Raw genomic sequence first — 9,506 nt, 5'->3', positions numbered from 1 at the left:
GTTGTCTGAGAGTGGCTGTTGGTTTGTGTGCTGTTATAAGTCCTAGTGGTTGCAGTAGTCTGGCTGTCAGTTCAGAAATGCTCTTGATGTATGATAGTGTGGCTAGTCCTCGTTCCGTTGTCTTTCCCTTCGGCATCTGTTGATGAAATTGTGCGGGTATCCGTTTTTGGTAAATACATTGTAGAGGTGTTCTTCTTCCTCTTTTTGCAGTTCTGGTGTACTGCAGTGTGTTGTGGCCCTTTTGAATAGTGTCTTGATGCAACTTCTTTTGTGTGTGTTGGAGTGGTTGCTTTCGTAGTTCAGGACTTGATCTGTGTGAGTGGTTTTCCTGTATACCTTTGTGGTGAATTCTCCGTTCGGTGTTCTCTGCACCATCACTTCTAGGAATGGGAGTTGGTTGTCCTTTTCTTCCTCTCTAGTGAATCCATGAACAATTTATTGAATAGTCTGTCAATTTATGAAAGTAGTTTTGAATGGGGTTATCCTGGTTGCATGTGATCAGTTTTTTTTAAAATCAATAATTATAGATCAGCTCTGAGCAGTATTGACACATCTTTTGTGATAAATATTTCACATATTCATGCTCACTTCATCTCTGCCACTCCACCTCTTCCAGAACTTTCCAAACTCTGGCACCTTTTTAGCAGTACTCTGAAATATTATCACCATTCTGAATTTAAGTGACCATCCCAGCTTGTTCACAGATCCACTTCAAAAGGCCCCAACACTGTCTCAGCTCATCCTGTTCTACTAATAATTAATAGGTTCTAGTTCACCATTATTTATTCTTTGTGGTTGCTCCTAAATGCAGACTTCTTTCAATACTATTTTGTCCTTGATTTGATTTTTAGCATTAATTTCATTTCAAAGTGGCATAGAGTCATAGAGTCTTGCAGCATGGAAACAGGTCCCTCGGGCCAAACTGGTCCATGCCGACCAAAATGTCCATTAATGCAAACCCCATTTCCCTTGACTTGGCCCCTTTCCTATCATATATTTGCCCAAATGCCTTTTAAATGTTGTTGATGCCAGATTATTGTTCATAGACTTGAGTTCTGCATTTAACACTATCATTCCTCAGCACTTGACTGGAATGCTGAGTCTCCTGGACTTAAATGCCTCCCTCTGTAATTGGATTGTGGACTTTCTGACTGGGAGACCTCAGTCAGTCCAGATTGGGAATAGCATCTCCAACACCATCACACTGAGCATGGGGAGCTCCAGGATTTTCTGCTCAGTCCACTGCTGTTCCCCCTGCTGACACACAACTGTGCAGCAATGCACAGCTCAAATTATATTGTTAAGATCGCTGACAACACGATGGTAGTGAATCTCACTAGCAGCAATGACAAGTCAGCATACAGAAAGGAAGTGCAGCAGCACATGGACTGGTGCAGAGCCAACAACCTGTCTCTGAACATGGACAAAATGAAAGAGTTGGTTGTTGACTTCAGGAGGGCACGGAGCAATCACTGTCTGCTATACATCGATGGCTCCCCCATGGAGATCATGAAGAGCACCAAATTTCTTGGTGTCCACCTGGCGGAGAATCTCACCTGTCCGTCAACACCAGCTCCATAGTCAAGAAAGCCCAGCAGTGTCTTGACTTTCTGCATAGGCTGAGGAAAGCCCACCTCCCACCCCCCATCCTCATCACATTCTACAGAGGATTTATTGAGAGTATCATGGGCAGCTGCCTCACAGCCTGGTTCGGGACTTGCACTGTCTTGGATCAGAAGACTCTATAACGGATAGTGAGGCCAGCTGAGAAGATCATCAGGGTCTCTCTCCCCTCCGTCACAGACATTTAGACCACACGCTGCATCCGCAATTTTAACAGCATTATGGACAACCCACATATCCTTCATTGAAATTCTTCTCCCTCCTGCCATCTGGCAGAAGATATCAGAGCATTCAGAATCTCACAGCCAGACAGGGCAATTGTTTCTTCCCCCAAGCCCTCAGGCCCCTCAACAATGTATGATCACATTCTATTCCACTTACAATGTTTGGGGGACTTTTTGATTTGCTGCTAGAATAATGTTTTATTAATGATCATTCATTGTTACAATGTAATTTGTCCACCACTGTATCTATTATCTTATCTTGTCAGGAATTACTGTGCTGTCTTGCACGTTTTGCGCTTTTCTATCTACTTTATGCTGCCCTGCGTATGACTGTACTCTTGTGTAGTCTGTGTATGATTATAGTATCTTGGTCCAGAGGGAACACTATCTCATTTTTATGATACCAGCTGGATTTGGTAGAAACAACAAATAAAGCTACTCTACTTTACACAAATGTACCGACCTCAGCCATTTCTGCTGGCTACTCATTCGACATAGGTACCACCCTCTGTGTAAAAAAGTTACCCTTCAGGTTCCCTTTTATTCTTTCCCCTCTCGCCTTACACTGATGCCTTCAAGTCATTTGAATGCTGTATTTATTGAGTGTAAAAGCAGAGACTAATAAAATAAAAATTTTGAAGTCAAATCATTGTTTTGAAACAGTTTTTAAAGACAGCAAGAATGCCATATTTCACCTGATGAAGGAACGGCACTCTGAAAGCTAGTGCTTCCAATTAAACCTGTTGGACTAGAACTTGGTGTTGTGTGATTTTTAACTTTGTACACCCTCGTCCAACCCCGGTGTGTCCAAATCATGACATTTCTTTTGCTCATGGCCATTGCATAAATTTTAATAGAATACTTCAGCAAGACTTCTCTATAAATTCCAACAACGACACACTTCCTACGCAGCACCTGAAAGCTGTCCTCTAAGTCACACTTTATTCTGATGTAAAACATTTTCCCTGTTCCTTCACTGTCATTGAGTCAACTTTCTTCAAACATCATGCTGTGTGTCCCCACATCTTATGGACTGCAGCAGTTCAAAAAGGAATCTCACTGCTACTTTACTACAGAAATTAGGGATGGTCAATAAATACTGGCTTGGCCAGAGGAGCTTACATCCCATGAACAAATTTGATAAAAAGGAAAATATTCAAGCTACGCAATTACAAAACATATGGTCCTGAAGGCTTTACCGATGTCACATTCGTCAATTCTTTCCAGTCCTGTCCCACAAAGCCTCTTAGTAAGAAGAAAAGAAACACACGCTCATAGTTATACTGAATCGTTCATGCTCTTCAGACCTCCTGAAACACTCTATAATCAATAAAGAGCATTTGGATTGTAGTCTTTAGCAGGGAATGCAGCAGCCAATGTTCATATTGCAGTTTCTCACATGTATAATATGACTAGATCATTTGCTTTAAATTTTGGTTAAAGGATAGCCTTTGTCAGAAATGTGGGAAAATTCTCCTGGGTTTCGGTTAATGAGATAGGCGTTTCTGGACCCACCTGATAGGCCTTGGGTTTAAGATCTCATCCAAAAGACAATGCCTTCAACAGCACAGCACTCATTCAGAGTAGTGTGCGAGATGACTTTATGAATTCAAGCCCCTGGAGTCAGTTATTGAACAACAATCTTTTGACTTAGAGTTCCAAGTACCACTACTATGCCAGAGCTGAGAATCTGGAGGATATTGATTTATTGGTAGTCCTCTGTTACATTTCGTTGCCAATCAAGTGCATTTAGAAAGTAAGAAATAAAGCCTCACAATGTCTGTGCCTGCTGAAAACAACTCATTGCAAAAAAACTTGATAATATTATAACTGCTAATCAATGGGGCTGAAAGGTTATAAATGTGGTATCAATCACTTTAAAGGATATTGAAAAAAACAGATTTCAGACAGCTATCTAATATTGCGGAATTATTGAAATAAGATATTGTTATTATGGAACAGTGATGAGGAAATTTTATTTTCAAGTTAAAATGTGTATTTTCAACACTTACAGATGTGTTGCGTTCTCTTGGGTGAATACTCAGAAACCCAACATGCATGAACCTAATACAACTACTGAGTTACACAGAAATCTCTCTATGCATTCACCACTTACATTAGAAAATTATGCATTACATTTTGCTTTTCACAAGTGTTGAAATTAATTACTAAAATATACTATAGAAAAATTATAAAAAATGTAATAGAAGTAGAGTATAATGATAACCACATCATGGGAATGTTAGAAGGAATGGAGTTTTCCTCTTAATGCAATTTATTAGTTATAAAAAGAACCTGAGTGAGTTAACATGTTTCTTGCTTACCAATATATGAACAGGAAGGATGCAGTGAAGAAAATATCAAAAGATTGATAGCTTTGAAATGAACTGGGTTCAAACTTATTTAAAGTACAATTATATAGGATCCATATGATATGGCCACCCTACATAACCAACACTACCATGAAACTGTAACTTTACATGTCCATGGTTGTGCCACCCACAACTGACATCAGTTGGACATGGAAGAAAACAGTAAAGGTGGTACCTTAAAAGGACGTCTTCTACCAGCAATGCCAGCATAAGAGCCTGGGCATCACTTGGACAGACAACACTAACAAAGAAGCAGTGCTCAACTGAATGAATCACAGATGCTTTTAGACATCTGAATATATGCCCCTCCAATGTGGCAGGAGAATAGACACCACCAGATGGAAAATAAAAGTGAAGACCTGATGCAGTACGTTTAAAGGGGACTTTCAATTATAAGGCAATTACACTGGAGCTAAAGAGATTGTGGTGAATTGGGGCCAATGGTGGGGTCTTGCTGCCATTAGATGAATATGAAACCAGAGGAGATAAGTGAGTCTAAGCTGTCTGGTAAAATGGTCATGATTCGGAGATGCCGGTGTTGGACTGGGATGTACAAAGTTAAAAATCACACAACACCAGTTTATAGTTGGACTATAACCTGGTGTTGTGTGATTTTTAACTTGGTAAAATGGTGGCAGAGTAGGATGCTCAGCTAGAGCTCCTCTGCTCTGCCCGTTCTTTGTCTTCTTTTTCTTTGTTTTCTCTCTCCCTCTTCTCTTCACTCCTTTCGCTCGACTGCCCAGCTCCAGCCTCTGAAGCGGGGATTGGTGGTCAACGGAGACACCGATGGCCAGAGCAGGGTCACTGGCAGCCGGAGCAGGGAGACCAGCGACAAGCAGCCGGAGTGGGAATGCCAGCAGCTGGAGTGGGAATTCCAGCAATCAGTGGCCGGACTGGGAATGCCAGAAATCAACAGCTGGAGCAGGAATGCTAGCAAATGGAGTGGGAATGCCCGCAGCCTAGTACAGAGCATGCCCGGAGCGGCCCAGTGCCGGAGAAAGGCAGCACATGATAGCAGCCAATGGACAGACCATGTGGAGACCCCCTGTGCTATTCTGCTGCAGAGAGACTTTGGAGAGAGGCTGTGATGTTTGACTGTTTAACTTGGTTGACCTAAGGTTCTCCGTGTACAGCTGGAATGTAACGTTTTTTCTTCATTTTTCTATTCTGTAACAAAGGATTGTATCTTGTTCCCTTTGTACCTAAGATGACTCTGTAAGTGGTGACTTATAAAATTTTCACTCTATTCATTTGAGTACATGTGAAAATAAAGCTAATGCATTCATTTGCATTGTTGTACTAATATAAAATGTTTATTGATTTTCGAATTTCATCACTTGACTTCAATGTCTGGGATTTCCATGGACTAAAATGGTTTTCAGAATGGGATAAAATACTGATTAATGTGATGTAAACAAAAAAAATACAGTCTGAACTGAATTTAATATTTTATCGTAAACATTGAACCTGACCTCTCCGCCCCCACCCCCACTCCGGCCTATCACCCTCACCTTAACCTCCTTCCACCTATCGCATTTCCAACACCCCTCCCCCAAGTCCCTCCTCCCTACTTTTTATCTTAGCCTGCTTGGAACACTCTCCTCATTCCTGAAGAAGGGCTCATGCCCGAAACGTCGATTCTCCTGCTCCTTGGATGCTGCCTGACCTGCTGCACTTTTCCAGCAACACATTTTCAGCAATTAACCTATGCAGTCAGGTGTGAAAAAGCCAACATCTCCATTGTGATTTACATCTGTATGATAAGTATCACTCATTTTGGAGATAAAATACATCACTTTCAATTATCAAGCTTGGAAACCATGAACTCACACATGGAAATACATAAGGAGAAAGTGAGGACTACAAATGCTGGAGATCAGAGTCAAAATCTGTAGTGCTAGAAAAACACAGTCTCGAAACATCGACTCTCCTGCTCCTCATATGCTGCCTGTCCAGCTGGACTCATGGAAATACATAAGCCAGCTTCTGTTTCAAGGAGCTGTTTTTGTCAAAACTGAGAGATAGATTTCCAACAGCAAAACTGGAACCAACTGAAGAAAAAGCTCTCTCTGGAAAAGTGTCTGATGACAGTATTAATCAAAAAGAAATATCAGAAATACGATACGAGTGAGAAATCAAAAACAACAAAAATATTCACTACATTTGTTGCTTCATGATGCCAAGTAAACAACCCATGATCCCAGGTTAAAACTCAAGGACAATCGAAGAATATTAAACTAATCATTCCTTTGTACTGGTCACTTACCCTTTTTAACTTTGTCCCTGTGTTTATTTATGTCCTTGACTTTGCAACATCATTACTTTTCTTGAAGTTAACAGATAATAAAACTGTTCTTTCCTTCACTGAAGAAAATTATATAATTGGTTCCTTATTGATACAGTAGACATTGACTCAGCATACCTAATGATGTGGAGGTGCCGGTGCTGGACTCAGATGGACAAAGTTAAAAATCACACAACATCAGGTTATAGTCCAACAGGTTTATTTGGAAGTACTAGCTTTCAAAGTGCTGTTCCTTCATCAGGTAACTAGTGGGACAGGTTAATAAGATACAGAATTTATCGCAAAATCGTGATCTTTTGCGATAAATTCTGTATCTTATGATCCTCCCCCACTAGTTACCTGATGAAGGAGCAGCACTCTGAAAGCTAGTACTTCCAAATAAACCTGTTGGACCTGATGTGTGATTTTTAACAAAGAATATCTTAAGTAGAGAGAAGTGTACCCTCTGTCTAAAAATAACATAAATCCTTGTTGCAGCAAGGAACTGAGGAGGATGAAAAGAGAGAAGCCAATTCATTCCTCCTCACTTAGTTGTAACAAAGTGCAGGATGAAAAAGTTCCTTCCAGCTTTGAAATAGCAGCATGGAAGTGGGGTGCCAGGGTGTGTACTCAATCTCACTGAAGCAAAATGACTTTGTGTGACCTCCTAATTAGAATGAATACTCAACAGGAGTCCAGGCATTGAGCATCCCCGGCTAGTATATGCTCTGACTCACCTGCCTCTATTAATCAGCAGCTGTATATCTGAGAGGAAAGATCCTGCTGACTGCATGCAGTGTGATTTTAATGACTGTGGTGTTCAGGAGGTGAGAGGGCATCTCTGCACATGTTGTGGGCAGATGGCTCTCAAGAAACATGCTCTGAAGGGAATAGGGGCTGATAGCCACGTGGCAAACCCTCAAGTCTGGCTATAGCTTGATAAGAAAATCATGACCGTCATCTGGGTGGAATGAATAGCAAAGAACCATCTCAACGTTTCTGAAGCACTTATTCTTATGCTGCGAAATGCACTATACCACTTTATTCCTCCATTAGCAGTCACAAATTTTTGTTGCATATAACATTACAGAAAACATTGACATGACAGTACATTCCCTTCCTCATGCCCCTCCTTAAGTCTCACTTCTCCCCATCCTGATAGTATGAATTGCAAGCTGCTGAGTGTATGACTAATGCAATCATGCTTTCCATCCAAACTCACTTCCCTCAACATAATGTCCACTTTTGATCTTCTTCTTTTAGACATCTGTAAACCATAGCCTGCCTAGCCGTACCATCCTCATGAGGAAGGGTTAAAAAAGTACAAATGATATGAAGTGGGTTTATTTGGTGCTGTGTGAATTTTCAAAGCAAGTACAGAATTGATGTCTGGTGAGTCACAAAGCTGGAACAGCTGCAGTCAGGCTGGTGCAATCGATTGCCTGATGTCAGCACACACTGAGAGCATGGACACTTTCATCAGCTGTAGTATTGGAGACAGATGATGGTTATGTTTGCTGAGATGTTTGATCCATTTATAGGTCACTCAGACAGACTCACATAACAGTCACAAGGCATGGAGGAGTCCAGATTCTATGTGTTGAGGGGGTACAGTCTAAAGACAGGGCTTCAAAGCCATGATGTTGTTCCAGGTCACTCTGCAAGATCATTTGTAGCATCCTCAACCAAGCACGCTGCAGTCACTGATGTCACAATGACTAAGAGCACTGAACCAGGCAAAGGCACCTCCGAGGCAGGCATGAAGGGAATAAACAAAAGCAAATACTTTGGGAGCTATTTTCTATTTTGGTGACTCTGTGAGGAGGTGGGTATATTAGCAGACAATGAACATGCCATGCCTATTTCCAAGGAAACTCAATGTATCACTCATTAATCAGCTTGTTAACAAATGATTAGCAAATTTGGGTGACTTTCTCAGCCTATCACAAGCTGGAACCCTTGCTGTGATGCGAGACTGTAGATTCTCTCAAAGAAGCTGACACAGTTAGTTATGCTGTCTGTAAGTCAACAGGTTGTATACTCATCTCTAAATCAGATGGTTACTGGTTGAAATCCCACACCAGCGCCGTACTGAGGGAGTCCTACTGACATAATTTTAGATAATTTTGAATCAACCTGTTCTGAGATGATATCACATACATTTGGAGCGGGCAAGACTTGAGTCTGGATCACCTGGTCCAGAGGCAGTGACACTAACACTGTAAAACAAAAACCTGTTCGGTAAGATTTTATACTGAGGTCCTCCTTGCTCTCTCAGGCAGATGTAAAGGATCTTATTGCAATATTTCAAAAAGAAGCAGGCAAGTTATCCCTGGTGTCCTTGGTAACACATCCCTTGATCAATGTCACAACAACAGATTATCTGGAGGTTAACACATTGTTATTTGTAGAACTTTACTTTTGTCAGGTTCCAACATTGCATCAGTGACTATATTTCTAAAAGTATTTTATTGTAAAGTGATGTGTCTAGTAGCTGTGAAAGGCAAAATATAAATGAAAGCCTTTGTTTTTGCTTTGGCTCTTTAATTAAGCTTTGTCAAGATAATTGAGTTCCCATTTGTGCAGGGAACCGCTTACTTTGAAAACCATACATGTTGATTGGAAAACCAACAAGAAGTGCACACAGTTTTATGCCACTGAGGTGCAGTTGACATGCCACTATGCTCAACCATCAAGTTGGTGAATGTTTGTTATGGTTCTGTTCACCGAGCTGGGAATTTGTATTGCAGACGTTTCGTCTCCCTGTCTAGGTGACATCCTCAGTGCTTGGGAGCCTCCTGTGAAGCGCTTCTGTGATGTTTCCTCAGGCATTTATAGTGATTTGTACCTGCCGCTTCCGGTTGTCGGTTCCAGCTGTCCGCTGCAGTGGCCGGTATATTGGGTCCAGGTCGATGTGCTTATTGATTGAATCTGTGGATGAGTGCCATGCCTCTAGGAATTCCCTGGCTGTTCTCTGTTTGGCTTGTCCTATAATAGTAGTGT

Source organism: Chiloscyllium plagiosum, chromosome 6, assembly GCF_004010195.1.
Source record: "Chiloscyllium plagiosum isolate BGI_BamShark_2017 chromosome 6, ASM401019v2, whole genome shotgun sequence".
NCBI lineage: Eukaryota > Metazoa > Chordata > Chondrichthyes > Orectolobiformes > Hemiscylliidae > Chiloscyllium > Chiloscyllium plagiosum.
Note: the sequence above shows the minus strand (reverse complement) of the source record.